Here is a 17036-nt window from a genome sequence, read left to right on the forward strand (position 1 = left end):
GATATCTGTGGAGGGAAAAACCATAACAGATCAACTTTATTTGTAAACACCAAAAATAACTTAAACAAAAGGTGTTATCATTGTTAAAATAAGTATAAAAGATATGAATACATTATTAAAAATACAACACAAAACAAGCTGAAACTAATCTTATTATTTATGTTTTCGTGTATGAATGTTTTGCCAGTATGTATGTCTGTGCACCACATGTGTTCCTGGTGCCCTGGACAGAAGAGGGTGTTGGATCCTCTGAGACAGGAGTTACAGGCAGCTGTGAGCCACCTGGTGCTGGGAATTGAACCTGGGTCTTCTGTAAGAGCAGACAGTGCTCTGAACCACTAAGCCATTGTTCCCACCCCACACATGGAAATTAAAATATGTCTCGGGGCAAGCAAGATGACTCAGTAGGTAAAGGTAGGTGCTTGTCCGCAAGCCTGGTGACTCAAGACCAATTTCCAGGAACCACACAGTGGAAGAAAAAAACTGCAGCTTGAAGGATGCCCCTGTGGCTTGTATGCAAGCATGTACACACATGCACACACTCACACATACACACATGCACACATGCCTACATACATGCACACATGCATACATATGCACACTCATGCATACACACAGAGGGGGAAAGGAGAACACAGATGGGGTAGGGATTGAGACTATATCTTTAAAAGTAGTAAAAATATGTCTCAACCGAGACAAACTGTCAGAAGTGTCATTGTCTCCAGATTGGCCCACATAAGCAGTGCAGTTCCAGAAGAATTCCAGCTGTCACACTGATTGTAAGATTATACTGAAGAGGGGGCTGGAGAGATGGCTCAGTGGTTAAGAGCATTGCCTGCTCTTCCAAAGGTCCTGAGTTCAATTCCCAGCAACCACATGGTGGCTCACAACCACCTGTAAGGAGGTCTGGCGCCCTCTTCTGGCCTTCAGGCATACAAACAGAATATTGTATACATAATAAATAAATAAATAAATAAATAAATAAATAAATATTTTTTTTAAAAAAAGATTATACTGAAGAGGAAAGGTATAACAATTATAGTATGCCCAAGGGAGACCATGGTGGGTCAAGAACTGACCCAAAGCTAGCGAAGTAGGACTCAGGCTAACTTAGATCAAGGGGACAGGGTGGAGGTCTCAGAACCACAGCCACAAATGACCCCTGGCTTACCACAGAGCCATATGCAAGGTCAGTAAAGAAAGGAGGTCCCGGCTGCTCAGAACAGTGGCCAACAACAATGACATGTTATCTGCAATCAAGCCCCACTTCATTCCTTACACAAAAGTCAAAATTCCTGATGGTTAAGAGCCCACCAGAGACAGGAAGATCCAGAACTCAATGAGTGAAATTGGCTGGCTCCAGAATTAGAAAACAGCTATTTAAAAAAAAAAGACATTTGGGAATAATCCAGGAAAATTGAATATGAAAAATACATTATATAATGTTATTGAACATTATATTCAAGTAATTTTCATTCTCATAATGGTGTAACTGTCATACAAACAGCGTCAGGAAAGGGTATTCTTAGAAAACGTACCCTTGGAATGTGGCAGGGAGCTATGGGTGCTCACGTGCACTTTGGGAACCCGCTCCAGGAGCATGGATTCTGGAACCTAGATGGAGGGGACGTATCATTCATTGTACAATTCTTTTGACTTTTCTCTGCCTTTGAAAGTTTCCCATAGGGAAAAAAATACAGACGTTAAAATGGATTTTTAAAAAACTGCTCTGTTCCTGTGCTAGAGCACTTACAAAGCAATAACACACGCATGAGACACAGTCATTATGTGTGGTGCTGGCAAGTTTCACGTCAGCTCGACACACACTAGTGTCATTTGGGAAGAGAGAAGCGCAACTGAGAAAATGCCCCTACGAGACTGGCCCGTAGGCAAGCCTAGGGGGCATCTTCTTCATTGATGTGGGAGGGCCAAGCTCAGCGCGGGCAGTGCCACCCCAGGCTGGTGGTCCCTGGTGTAATAAGAAAGCAGGCTGCAGGCCAGGAGGTGCTGGCTTGCACCCTTGATCCCAGCACTTGGGAGGCAGAGGCAGGTGGATTTCTGTGAGTTTGAGGCCAGTCTGGTCTACAAAGTGAGTTCCAGGACAACCAGGGCTGTCACACAGAGAAACCCTATCTGGAGGGTGGGGAGCAGACTGAACAAGAGAACGGTAGGTGCTAAGTAAGGTCAGAGTGGGGTCACCCCTAGGTGTGGCACCACTCATCTCCTGTTCACTGGCTTCTCTTTGCTCTGTAATTCTTCTCATCACTAAAACATGGGCCAAATACACTCCTGTTCTCTGTTACTTAGTGAACCTCCTTTAAAAAAAAAAAAGGACTAGGAAATGATGGGCCAGGGCAGCTGGGCGTGACTCGTTGCTAAACAGAGAGCAGAAGGACACTGCTCACTATCAGATCTTCAGAGCCAGAATGTTCTGGAGGCAGCAGCTCACACTGCAGACACTCCTAGCCTCGGGCTACTCGGGCTGCTCCAGGCCCAGCTGTGGCGACCACGCTTGCCTGTCCCTTATGGGCAAGCACAACAGAAACCCAGGCTTACCTGGACTGTGTGGTACTGAGCACGCTAGCTCCAAAGCTCCAGGGACCTGCTTTGTCGGCCCCATCAGAAGAACATTCCGAGTCCAGACCATCTAGCGGAGGTACCCAGTGGCAAGAACAAATCAGGCATCAAGCCTGATGTGGCCCTTGGAGCTGGTGTCAGAAACCCTTTGGGACCAGACTCTCCTGTGAAATTGGCACACACGCAGGAAGTGGGTTCTGTGTTCTTTCCTCTTCCTCTTCCACTTATCCATCTTCCACTTAGCATGCGTGGCACAGTTCCCTGAGATGTTCTAGTCACCGAGTGGTGGAGCCAGCCCTCCCCACCTTGACTGAGGTTCTATCACAGGAAAGCAGGGGAAAGTGCAACCTGTAGGTGACCACGCCTGGCAATGCCTTTGAAGCCTTGGTTTGAAAGATCCTGTGGGTTTTGTTTTGTGGGTTGGTTTTTTGTTTGATTGTTTTTTGTTTGTTTGTTTGATGGCTTTCAAGAGAAACTTGGCTTTTAAAACCTAACCCTTGACCCAGGAATGAAAGTTCTGGGGAAAGGCTTTGGGGCAGGGGACTGGCGGTGGTGCCTGATTGGGAATTGCTTCCTGGTGACTCAGAGCAAAGGGACATATCTTCACTGTGAGCACACACACAGGCTGCTGGACCAGGTCCTCACTGTGAGCCCACAGGCCGCTGGACCAGAAGTAAAATGGAAATGTCTTTGTAACCAGAAGGACTCAGCTTTTCTCCAATCCATCCTAGGGACAGGGTGATGGGGGTGACGGGGGGGGGGGGGGGGGAGATCTGGATTTGGCTTTCTCCAATCCACCCTAGAGACTGGGAGATCTTAGAGGCACGTGACGAGGGTGTTTCGGAGCGACCGGCCTCAGGGACAGAGCTGGGAGGAAAGATGAGTGTCCTGCTTCCTGAAGCCTTAGCCAGTACTGGCTCCGAGAGCCCCAGGCTCCAGAAAGGTAGGTCACACTTTCCAGACAAGGAAGTGACTCCTGCCAGTCTATCTTGGACCTCTCCCTCCAGAAAGGTAGGTCACACCTTCCAGACAAGGAAGTGACTCCTGCCTGTCTATCTTTGATCTCTCCCTCCAGTCCTGGAGTTTGGTACAGGAGAAAACATGAATCTGTCAGGGTTTCAACCAGAAAGCAGAAGTCGAGTGAGCTAATACGCTTACTGAAATCCATTAAGTAAGGCCTTACAAGAGACACATGGTATCTGGGTAGAACACGAAGTCCATATTTAAAAAGTTAAGTTCCTTGGGGCTGGGGAGGCGGCTTGGTTGGAAGAATATTGGCCATGCAGGCATGATGACGGGCATTCAATCCAGCAGAAAAGGCTGGATGGGGGTACAGACTCAGATCCCCCCACAACAGAGGCAGAGGCAGGCAGATCCCTGGGCTCTTTGGCCCATCAGCCTAGCCTACCTAATGAGTTGCAAACCAGTGAGAGACCTTTCCTCACAAACCGTGGATGGTGACCTGAGGGACACACACACACACACACCTACATACATGTGTACACATATATACACCCCCCACCACAGGAAGTCCCGTTTTGATTCAGATAAACAGCAAGCAGACAAAAGTCAGTTGTTTCAGCATCTGCCCCAAAGCCCTGCTCCATGAGTTTAGATTGGCTTCTATTTAACAGTCTGTTTACTCGTGGCTTGAGTATCTCTTCCAAACTCCAGACAACGGAACTTCACAGACAGTGAGTGACCAGGTCATGCGTGCTCCCTTGCGAAGAGATTGAGTCTCTTATATGAGACTTTGGGCCAGTGCACCTGCCACTCTTCCTGCTGAGATGGGGTGCTCCACCCGTGAGGACGGGGTGGGGTGCTCCACCCGTGAGGACGGGGTGGGGTGCTCCACCCGTGAGGACGGGGTGGGGTGCTCCGCCCAAGAGGATGGGATAGGGTTTCTACCGTGAGAACGGGACGGGGTACTCTTCCCTGTGAGAATGGGACAGGGTGCTCCACCCTGTGAGGATGGGATGTGGTGCTCTTCCCCATGAGGACGGGAGGGGGGCCCTGCCCCGTGAGGACGGGACAGGGTGGGGTGCTCCACCTGTGAGGATGGGATGGGGTGCTCCGCCCTGCGAGGACAGGATAGGATGCTCTGCCCTGTGAAGACAGGATAGGGTGCTCCACCCATGAGGACGAGATGGGGTGCTCTGCCCTGTGAGGAAACAGTACTCCAACGCCATCTTGCGCAGGGCTGAGCCTTCACTGGACAGTGGGACTGCTTGATCTCAGCTTCCTAGGCTCCAGAGCTGTGGGTAGCAACTGTCTGTTTTTCATTGATTATGCATCTGTCCTATTTTGTCATAGTAGCACAAATAGACTAAGGCACAGTGGATGCTAACTTTAGAACAGATGGCAGACTGTCTGCTAGCATTCACAAACCCTAGGCCCCATCTCTGCTGCTGCATGGAGCACACATGGCAGCACATGCCAGCAAGCTCAGCACTCCGGAGTTACAGGCGGAAGGACCCAAAGTTCAGAGTCATTCTCAGACACAGAGCAGGCCGACTTTGTTCCTCAAAGATCCGAGAAAACACCGGGTAACTCTGAAATGATTTAACAAAATATTCTCTAATGCCTGCTTATAAAATTATGTGAGAGAACATTTGACTTTATAAAATGCATATCGTTTCTTAAAATAATTCTGTCTGATAAACATGACGCCTTGATCAAACGTTCACCGTCGTCTAAAGCCCCTCGAAGTCAAGTTACCAGAGAAGCTGTGGTCGTCCTCAGCTCGGTAGATGGAGAAGGGAGGTCTGAGGGGAATCAATGACAGGAACAGAACACAGGAGGCTGGGGAAACTGCTGGGCTCCTGATACCCTGAGTTTCTACAGCCTGACTGTGTCTCTGCCTCCCCACAGTTGGCTGCAGGAAGGGACCTAGCAACTCACGGGGAGGAGCTGGAGAGAGCTATGTCCCAACTAAAGATGTTTCCCTCATGCTCTGACTATGGACACTGCAAAGATCGCCACACAGACCTATCAAATAAAACAGGGCAGATACAGCTGAAACAGATAATGCTTTTTAAAAATCCCCGGGGAGGCGGGGCTTGGAGAGAAGGCTCGGGGTGCTGCTCTTGCCGAGGATCTGAGTTGGGTGCTCAGCACCTGTGCCAGGTAGTTCACAACTGTCTGTAACTCCAGCTCCAGGGAATCCAACACCCAGGGACCACCCCGACCACATGCACATAAATAAAAATCAGCCTCTAGAGACAGAGCAAGCATACAAAAATTCTGAAGTGGGAAAAGGTGCCTGCCCCCAAGGCTGACAGCTGGACTAACACGGTGGAAGGCGGAGCCAGCTCCCACGAGTTGGCCTCTGACCTCCACGTGAGGCACAAACATACACAGAACAAATAAAAAATCTAATTAAAAAAAGAACCTGTCCCGCCTTTCCTGCCAAAGCTGTGGGTCTTTCAACCAATCAGGGCTGTGGGTGCTGCCTGCAGCCATACCCAGGTGGACTGCATCACACACACCCTCTTGTCTGTTCTTCCATAGGGTCTCATCTGACATTAATCGCTATAATCTTCATTTCTAGACACTTGAGTCTGATCTTGTGCAATCATTCCATGCTTCCACGCGTCCATTCTGTCCTCTGGCTCCTTGAACAAAGAGAAGTCAGTTTGTTTGTCCATCAGTTCTGTCAGGAGGATCAGTTACGTACTTGTGTTTTTACATTTTTATCACATACATACACACAACACTGTATGCACCAGAGTATGTGGGTGCCCAAAGACCACAGAAGAGGGCACCTGATCCTCTGGCACTAGTGTTGCATGTGGCTGTGAGCCTCCCGACAGGGGCCCTGGGGTCAGAACTCAGGTCCTATGGAAGAGCAGCACACACTCTTCCCCACTGAGCCACCCCTCCTGCTAGCGCTTGTTTATTGTTTACAGACCGTTTCCCAGCCTTGGTTTTCCCCCTCTCCCCTCTCTCTGGCTCACACTTCTCTGTCTGTTTAGATCTCAGACATCCAGCGCCGGATGTTTTTGAACAACTGTCATCCCTTGTGTCCTGGGCTCTGCCTCGCAGTCACCGTCGCTCTGGGTCTGCTGGACTTTGCTTTCGCTTTGGTCACGTGAGCATTTGTCCCACCTTTGTTAGCCTCCGCTGCTAGAACCGATCCCACGATGCCTGCATCTTACCCCGCAGATGTCCACTCGGACAGAGCAGGAGCCTAGAGGTCACTCTGAGGATGACGCACTCATGGCTGCTCCCTCCAGCGCTGGCGTTGGGGAACATTTCCTCCCCAGCACATAGTGGCTGCTGCACTGGGCTGCACTTCCCATGACGCTGTGTGGTCATTGCCTCCCTGTACTATTTTTCTCCCTGTTTTTCTAGCGCCTTGTTCCTTCCAAAAATTCTTGGGCATGAACTCTCAGATATTTCCCATGCCCTGTTTTCTTTTCTTTTGGAATTCCAATTCCACAAATGCTAACTTTGGTATTTTCCCATAGCTCTTGCATACTCTGGGGTGGCTGGCTGGGTCTAAGCCCGTGTCATTCCCATGATCTGCCCGTATTTGTGGTCCTGATTCTTCTCCGTCTCCTCAGGCTCTCCTGATGAACCTTTTAGGGCATGCCCCCCTCCCCACCCCTATCGCTGTTCTGCCCAAACCTGGCATTTTAATTTCTCTGGAATGGGGAGTGGGATGGCCACAGAAGCTGGTGAGGTCTTATTTTACACACCTGTGTGTTGTTCCATGAATCTATGGCCATGGCCATGAGATTGGGCCCTTCCCACCTTTCCAAAGGACCCCAGCAGCCACTGGAAGGCTTTTACATTCTGGGGCCAAAGACCCCAGAAACACAAAAGTAATTCTTTATCATTGTGGGAAACGGTATGGCAGCTGCTCACAAGCTTAGCATGGGAACATCGTGCGCCTAAGAGTCCCACTGGTGGGTGAAGAGCTGGTCACTCTTGTCACTGTGAAAAGGTACCAGCCGGGCAGTGGTGGCGCACACCTTTAATCCCAGCACTCGGGAGGCAGAGGCAGGTGGATCTCTGTGAGTTTGAGACCAGCCTGGTCTACAAGAGCTAGTTCCAGGACAGGCTCCAGAGCTACAGAGAAACTTTGTCTCGAAAAGACCAAACAAACAAACAACAAAAAAAGGTACCTGGGAGAAGCTGCTTAGGAGAGGTTATTTGGGCTCAGGGTTGGAGGGTCCAGTCCATTGTGGCAGGAGGGAGGCTGCTTGTGCACACGAGCAAATCAGGAAATGGAGAAGGGTGTGGTGGCACCCAGCTGTGTTCTAGTTTGAATTCTGTTGCTGTGGGCAACATCATGACCAAAGACAACTTGGGGAGGACAGGTTTTATTTCATCTTACAGCTTACAGTCATCCACAGGGGGAAGCCAAAGCAAGAACTCAGGGCAGGAGCTGGAAGCAGAAATCAGAGGGCGGCTGCTTCTGGGCTTGCTCCTTGCTCTAATTCACTAACCTTCTCATCCGGCCCAAGCTCCCCTGCCCAGGGAATGGTACCACACACAGAGGGCCCCCACATCAATTGGTAATCAAGAAAATGCCCTCACAGAGAGTCCCACAGGCCAGTCTGACTGGGGCAACCCCCTAACTGAGGGTTCCCACTTCCAGATATGCCAAGGTGACAACCAGCATCGGCCATCATAGCTGGCCCTCTCCTTTTCCCTCTCTGTTATGTCCAGGACTCCAGGCTAAGGATGATTCTGTCCACAGTAGACAGTCCTTCCCAGAAAGTCTCATAGACCTGCCCAGAGATGTGAGTGATTGCTTGATTGTTTTTTGAGACAGGGTCTTTCTATATAGCCCTGGCTATCTTGGAACTTGCTATGTAGACCAGGGCGGCCTCAACTCTCAAGAGATATGCCAGGGTCTACCTCCCAAGTGTTGGCATTAAAGGTGTTTGTCACCACACCTGGTTAGGTGTGATTTTAAGTTTCACTTTATGTTTAATTGTGTGTGTGTGTGTGTGTGTGTGTGTGTGTGTGTGCGCGCGCGCGAACGCATGCATGTATAAGTTGGGTGGCTGTGGAGGCCAGAGATACCCCTTGGAACTGGAGTTACAGGCAGTTGTGAGCCACCCAACATGGGTTCTGGGAAACAAACTCAGTTCCTCTGGTAGATCAGTATATGTTGTTAATGGCTAAGCCATCTCTCTGGTCCAATCTTTTTTTTTTTTTTTTTTTTTCGAGACAGGGTTTCTCTGTAGCTTTGGTGCTGTCCTGGAACTAGCTCTTGTAGACCAGGCTGGCCTCGAACTCACAGAGATCCGCCTGCCTCTGCCTCCCGAGTGCTGGGATTAAAGGCGTGCGCCACCACCGCCCGGCTCCAATCTTTTTTTTTTTTTAATTTATTTATTATGTATACAATATTCTGTGTGCGTGTATGCCTGCAGGCCAGAAGAGGGCACCAGACCTCATTACAGATGATTGTGACCCATCACGTGGTTGCTGGGAATTGAACTCAGGACCTTTGAAAAAGCAGGCAATGCTCTTAACCGCTGAGCCATCTCTCCAGCCCTGGTCCAATCTTTTGGATTCCTTTTCTTTTCTTATCAATTTGCAACCTTAGGATTTGTGATCAGTGAGCCGTGATGCTAACTAGCGCCCACTGTTGGTCGCTAGCAGTAAGTGCACAGTTGAGTCAATAACTGCTTTGACACGTCTTTGCTTGTGATACCTTTATACTGGCAGTGAAATTTAGCAGAAAAGGTGAAATTTAGGTGGAAGTTGCCATCTGCTGAGTGATGTGGAGCTGCACCGGCTTCATCTTTGTTTCAGGACATTTTACTGCTTCGTTCTTAAGAAACCCAGTCACTCCGGCACCCACCCAGGCCCAGGCCAGGGCAGGAGGGGAACCTTGCTCTAGAATGGTAGCTATGGCTCAGGGTGGCTGCTTCCGCGTGCATCCGTGTTCTGGACAAACAGACATGCCCAGAGAGCAATGGGCACTTGATAGGTTCCGGGTGCCTGTGGGAGGAATCTGGGTTCCCCCACTCCACATTTTGTGAAAGTGGTCAAGTTTGCTCCTTTCCCCAGCATCTAAATGCTGGGTTTTCCTGCTTTGGTAAGCATCCCAGCAGTATGGAGAGCCCTTCCCACAGGGACACACTGGGTCATCCTGCTGACTGCCATAGAAGGGCAGGGACGCACCGTGGGTCCCTTTATATATGATGGTTTTCTATCCGTCTGCCTCTGACATCTGAGCAGATACAGCACATCTGCGGGGGAGGCTGCCAGGCAGACCTCATCCCCAGCGCCCAGGTCTCAGGGGCCTCTCTCTCCTTACTACAGGAAGCCAGTCTCCTCCCCAGGGCCTCCACCAGGGTTCTTTGCCCCTGCACTCACCTCCTGGGAGAACCGCCTCCCTTATTAACTGACTGCCAAATGGTTTTCTCCCTAGATACCACATTTCCCCTCCCCCAAACAGTATCTCTCTCCAAGTCGGCTCCAGATGCTGTTTCTTCGGACTGGCTTTTGGATCCATTCCCTCCATCTTAGCCCATTCTGGCTGCTATCTCTAGATACCAGAAACCCCATAATTTATGAAGAAGAAAGGTTCCTTGCTTACAGTCCTGGAGGCTGGGATTTCAAGGCCAAGGCGTGAATACATTTCATGTGTATGGTGGCATGATCTTACAATGTCCCCCAGAGAGCAGAAGGCAAGGGCCAGAGAGGTATGCACTCAAAGGCACTGTTGTGGTAGCTTTTAACTGATCTACACAGGTCATATTGCTAGAGGTATATGAAAAATAATAGGAAAATAACAAGGAAAAAAAAAAGAGCTGCCAACTGACTTAGAGAGTGAAGGAACTTGTCACTAAACCTGATGACCTGAGTCCCATCCTCAGGACCCACAATGGCAGAAGGAAAATAGACAAACCTCTACAAATTATCCCAGACTGTAAATATAATATTTTAAAATTTAAAGAAAATAGTGAAAAATAGCATGCAGCAATGGGGCAGCTTCTCTATAGATTTTCAGAAGCGGGAGACGGTCAGTTCTGTACAGAGAAGTGGGAAGGATACTCAAGCTGGGGCGTGCCCCCTCAGTGCCCTGGGGGTGTGGGAAGTGACCCCGGCATCGAGAGCAGCACAGGTGAAGAGCCAGCTCCTGCTCTTCTCCAGGGACCCCGTCAGACTCTAGCACCTGCTGTGGCTGATGGGCTGAAGTCAGGTGACCAAGGAGCTGAAGAGTTCCCAGGTTCTGCAGCTGTGAACATCGGAGCCCTGGCCCCCAAGGTAGACCGGCCCTGGACTGTCTCAGGGCTTCCCAACGCCAGGGTCACTCCCGATGGATGGAGTCTCCTGGCCAGTCGTGGGGAGCAGGGCTGTCTTTCTCTCTGCCCTTTTCGGCTGTGCCCATTAGTTTCTCAGTATCTGGCTCCTCCCTGCCTTACCTCTCTGGGCCTTTCTTCACTCTGGGGCTGTGTCCAGATCTCAGAACCCCTGGGAAGCTGTTTCTAGATTTTTCTCTCACGGTGGCACCCAGACACTGTCCTTCAAGTCACACAGAGCATCACCTTCCATGGTGTCTAAGGGACACAAGTGACACAGGGGGCTTGTTCTAGAGGCCAGCGCTGTCTGGAGGGCTAGCCCTGCAGTCTAGTCCAAGGAGAGAATGGGAACATCAGGTAGTTTCCCCTTCTAACCACAGGGATCCAATTAGTCTAGACCAACCCCGTCACATAGGGTCCTTGGTGCAATGCCATTCCCAGAAGGGCCTTACAGGGCCAGCTCAGAAGCACATGGCTGAAATCAGGGTGGCCACCTCGGTGGATGGTGATAGGGAGCTAATGCCTTTGCCTGGCTCTCAGCCTCTGTGCTCCCCGCTATGAACCAGCAGGGCTGGGGGGGGGGGAGCAGCACTCCCCTGGGCCCACACCCTGGGACCAGCCACCAAGCACTCCCTCGCTCCTGAGCTCAGGCATCCCCAGGGAATGTGAACATGACTGGCAGGCCTACACGGGCATTCCTCCCCTGTGAAGCTCTTCCAAGACTCCCAGCATTCTCACAAGCCTTTCCATAAATAACGGGCTCCCTCGTCTCTGTTCCTGGAATATTCAGACATTCAAGCGCCTGCTGACTGGCTGACTAAAGCAGCCAGTCACTAAGGGCAAAGGGCCTGGAGACAGCGTGACCGTCCAAAAATATGTCTCCCAAAAGGCCAGGCGCGTGACTTCCCTAGTTGCTCCCTCGAGAACACTTAGTGAGTCCCTATCAACACTTCCAACATCACAGGAAGACAGGGCCTCATCATATAGCTTTGGCCATCATGGAACTCACTTTGTAGACCAGGCTGGTCTCGAAGTCATGGAGATCCACCTGCCTCTGCTTCCTGAGTGGTGGGATTAAAGGTGTGTGCTGCCATGCCTGGCTGTAGAGGTGCATTGTTTAAAGTTCTGCATTTTATACAGAGATTCCTTCCCTCTCCACCCAAACTCTGGCCCAGAGGAACCACAGCATTGCACACAGACACGGTCACATATAGTGTGGACCAGAGGACCCATGCATTGCACACGGACACAGTCACATACAGTGTGGACCAGAGGAACCACAGCATCACACACGGACACTGTCACATATAGTGTGGACCAGAGGACCCATGCACTGCACACGGACACGGTCACATACAGTGTGGTCCAGGGAGACCACGCATTTCACACAGACACGGTCACATACAGTGTGGCCCAGGGAGACCACGCATTTCACACAGACATGGTCACATACAGTGTGGCCCAGGGAGACCACGCATTTCACACAGACACGGGCACATACAGTGTGGCCCATTCCCGGTCAGGAATACAGTACATTGCATTGCCTTTTTCTCTCTTCATTCTCATTATTACCCAAATACGTTTTCAATGCTGAAAAGTATAGAGAATATTAAAAAATGTGTCATTGTTTCCATTTTGCTTTTGAAAAAGTGCTGTTTTGTTTTTGAGAGGGTCTCGCGTAGCTTAGGCTGGCCCCCACCTTGCTCTGCAGCTGCGCTCGACCTTGAATTCCTGGTCCTCTTGTCTCCACCTCCCAAGAGCTGGGATTACAGCTGTGTGAGACCAGTACTGGCGCACACAATTTCAGTGACAAAACGGGTTGTGGAGTGAAGCTCTGTTTTCCTTCCTCTTTCCCCAAGTGCGGGTGCATGAACAACAAGTACACTTTTTATCTTTACATCCTATAAAGAACCAGACGGCCAGTACTTCAGGCTCTGTGGTTACATGGTCTTTGCTGCTGTTATGAACAAAGCACAGACAATGCGTAAGTGAGCAGACAACACGGGTGTGTTCTAATAAAACTTTACTTAAAAGAACAGGCAGCATTCTCCCTATTTCAACTGCCCTAGAGGGGATGGTGAGAGAAGGTGCCCCGCGAATTGTTCTGTTCTTTCACTGGGGGAACCTGGCTTATCCTCACGGGAGCCCTGCCAATGTACTTCCACTCTTCACCCAATTACTCTTACTGTTTCCAGTCTTCCCGTCTGAAGTTCACAGGTGGGGCTCCCCTTCAGCCAGGCTCACTTCACGAAGGAAGAGAAGCTGGGGGGCAGTGGGGAGAGCTCTGCTTGTCCCCCCTCCTCTCAAGGCACAGCTCTTTGGAGAGACCTGCTTTAGGACCGGACAGAGGCAGTCTGGCCTTTGGCCACTGTGTAGCCAAGGAGAGACCACATTCCAGGGTAGCTCTGAAGGCCCCGAGGTGTTGAGACTTCTCAAAGCAGGAAGTAGCCCAAAGGGAGACATTTCTAAAAGTCTCTGCCTCAGGGACACAGTTCCTTTCACAGTAGTTACAGGAATGTAACCTATGCAGGTTGGGAATGGGGAACAGAGTGGGGTTCCCTCCAGTTCTACTGTGTTGATACAGAAATCCTTTTTCTCACCAGCTTTTACCAGTTTGTTCAGTTGGGTCAATTTCCTATCTACGAGGCTAGGAGTGTAGGATGCACGGTCAGCCAGCAGAGGGCGCCCGCAGCACAGCGGTTCTCCTGGTCTGTCTTCCCCCCCCCCCCCCCCCCCCCCCCATGGGTGCCTCTGAGACAGCAGTTGTCCTGATGAAAGGTTCCCCGGTCCACCTTCTCTGTTCAGCGCTGGACATTCCCACCTCCGAGAGTCCCTTCATCGTCTCCACAACCCAGCTGCTCCGGTTCACACAGGCACACACAAGGCAGACCCCTGTGCACGTAGAACTGTAATTCTGTCCTGCACCTCCATCTGGGGTATGTGGAGCAGGGCAGCCCAGCTTCTTTCCAACAGGCAGTCAGTCTGTCTGTTCCTTCTGCAGCGCTCTCTGCATCTTGCTGCCACAAGGAGGAGCGGCGGACGCAGCTGTGTTGACGGCAGGAGAGCCTGATTAGGTTTGGTTCCCACGTCCTGCCGGGGTTAAGTGGCCAGGGTTGCTGACAGCCCTGCTGGCTCAGGCTTGTGTGTGGTTCTGGCTTCAACTCACAGCCATCGTCTGTCTGTACTGTAACAGGTTCTCAGACCTTAGCACAACTGATGCTGTGTTAGAGGCATCTGACTTTAGAACCCCATAAGCTCCCAACCTCTGCCAAAACAGGAACAAAGACTCAGTCCATCAAAGAGTCCTTCTATAGTTCCAGGAAAGCCCCACATATATGACCCTTGCCTTTTGCCTGCTTAGTTCTGCTTTCGTGCTCGCAGAAGTGGGACAACAACCAGGGTGTGATTTCTGTGCATCAAAGACAAAGGGATAAACGGCAGCATGGTTTGGGCAAGTTCCCCATGCAGTCGCCCGCAGCAATGAGTGTTTGTATGGCGGTCTGCTGTGGGCATACCTCACAACTGCATGCTCAGGGTCCAGCTGTTCCTGTTTGAACCCTTGGACCTTCAAAGGCCTCGCTGACTTCTCAGACTAACACACGGCACCTGTCACATCTCGACTATAGGCACAGTAGTGACAATGGCCAGATCCCAGGTCCTGTTCCTTCCTCCACCACACATGTCCCCAGACCTCTGTCTCAACCAAAAGAAGAGCTTCTGCCCTGGGGGAAGCTGGTCCCACTGGGTCTAAATCAAGTTCCAAGGTTAGAAGCAAAGTCAGGCCATTGGTGGGCTCTGAAGGGAATCTGTCATTCCCTCAGAGGCAGTGGCCTCGAGGAAGGCCAGGCAGTGTTGGTGGGCAAAGACGGCTGCGTGGGATCTCTAGCTCCACATTCGCAGGGTCATGGGGATCTGGATCCAGCTTTCCCTCCTTTTCAGGATTCCCTCCATGGGTTGCTTGGGTGCAGTGTGGAAGGAGCTACTGTCAACCCTGGAGCAACCGTAAGTTGCTCGGCCCAGCTCAAGGCAAAGGCGCTTGCTATGGATGAAGGGCTGCTAAGAGATGGACTCGAGGATGTGGGAGATTTCCCAGGGACGGTAGCAGAGGCAGCGTGTGTGTGTGTGTGTGTGTGTGTGTGTGTGTCTACTTGTGTTTATAGGCATGGTGTGTACATGTGAGGTAGATGTATATGGATGTGGATGTGTCAGGGTGTTTGTGTGGCAGTATAAACATATGTGGAATGTATGTACATCTGTGAATACGCACATGCACGCTTATGTACTGGGACACACATGGGCTATTTAAACTGTGAGGCACGAACTCAAAAGCAGCAGCTTTTGGCTCACCACTGAGGACACTGTGAGCTGCTGCCAGAATTGAAAGGCACCCATGTGACACTTGTTTGTCACTCATAGAACTCTGGGGTGTAATTACTGTGTTGTTATTGTCACCGTATTCATTAGACAGATGAGAAAACGGAGGCAGCAGAGGGGTCACCAGCCTGCCCCTTCTGGCTCTGCTCCAGTGCTTCCCCAGCAGAAGCCAGCAGGAGGCACCCCGCTACTGGCCTTGAGGGACCATGCTGGACCTGGACCTCATGTTGAGATGGTCCCAGATAGAAGCTTCCAGCCACGGCTGAGACCACAGTGTGAGAAGAGGTCTCGCCTGCTGGGGAAGCCCAAGCTTCCAGGACCAGGTAGCCTTCTGAAGGAGGAGATAGACACTAGACGCTGGGTCAGAACCCACTAGAATCTGAAATGGCTTGTCTCCAAACTGCTAGCTGACCAGCTAAAAGGCTCTCCAAGGATCCTAGGAGATGTGAATTTCAGTGGGACACTGGAGGTTTGAATGAGACTGTCCCTTAAAGGCTCGTGTTTTTGAATGTTTGGTCCCCAGTTAGGGGACTATTCAGGAAGTATTAGGAGGTGTGGCCTTGCTGAAGGAGGTTAAGTCACCACTGGGGTGGGCTGTGAGGTTCCACAAATCCACACCAAGTCCAGTCTTTCTTTCGATTTGTCTGTTGTCTGCAGATCGGAATGTAAAACTCACGGCTACTGTTCCGGAGCCATGCCTGTCTGCCTCCCGCCTTGATGATGGACAAACCCTCTAACACTGAAAGCCAGCCCCCAGTTAAATGCTTCGTTTTTATAAGAAGAGTTGCCTTGGTCATGCTGCCTCTTCAGAGCAACAGAACAGTAACTACAACAGATGCCTTTCAACCCAGCTTGTGATGTAGAAACATCGGTCTTCTCAAGGCCCTGGGAAGCTGTGATTGTCTCTCCAGCTGCTGCCATCAGCCAGGGCACCTTTAAGAGACGGTTCTGGAAAGACTGGAAACATATCCCTACCATGATGTGTAAGATCCTCCTGATGGAGGTACATATTCACTGTTGTAAGCACAAGATGTCAAAAACAGATGGTCATATTCCTGTCCATAAGACCAGTTTACCTAGTAACAATAAATCCAAGAGCTATGTCGATGTCGTTGGCTTTAATTCACCAAGTGCCACTGATTGCCCTTGACAGATGTGACCACAGCAATCATGGGTTCTTCTACGCACTCTTAATTACTAATGCTCACACATACTTTACACAATCGTGTTACAGATTGCCAACAAAGGGTGGCAGAGGCTGCAGGGCTCAATGGGTCCTTGCTGCAGCAGGATCAGAGAGCACCAGGAGGCAGCCAGGTGGCTAGACGTCAAGGACCTTGTCGAGGAGCTGAGCTGGATTTAGCCTGAGCTGGTTCAAGGACACACCTGGGGCCGGGTGAACTGCAGTTTAGGAGGGTCATGTATGTGGAGGGGGCAGGTCTGTGTGGGTTAGAAGTTCCCACGTATGGATTCCGTGTTGGATGCCCATGATGAGCTGATGACAGACACAGGGAAGGATTGGGGCCACTGTCAGGTGTCCCACATTTTATGTGACTCTGGAAGAGCATTGCATTGCCGCTGAGACGGTGTGTTCACGGACCTGGTTGTCTGAAACGGCTTTGATAGTCCCATGCTCACACCTGTTCCTGGCTTTAATTGGGTAAGTCTATGGGTGATTATAGTTGGCGTGTAAAGGCTATGTCTCATCTGTGCCTCATGGTCTGTGCAGGACAGATGGTGGCTGCCTGCATGTGCAAACAGTGTGCAGAGTCGTGCCTCAGCATTTGTTCCTAGGGGAACAAACTACTGCTTTATAAC

The sequence above is a fragment of the Microtus oregoni genome, unplaced genomic scaffold, assembly GCF_018167655.1.
Source record: "Microtus oregoni isolate MIOR12 unplaced genomic scaffold, Mior012 000024F_ref0000369, whole genome shotgun sequence".
Lineage (NCBI taxonomy): Eukaryota > Metazoa > Chordata > Mammalia > Rodentia > Cricetidae > Microtus > Microtus oregoni.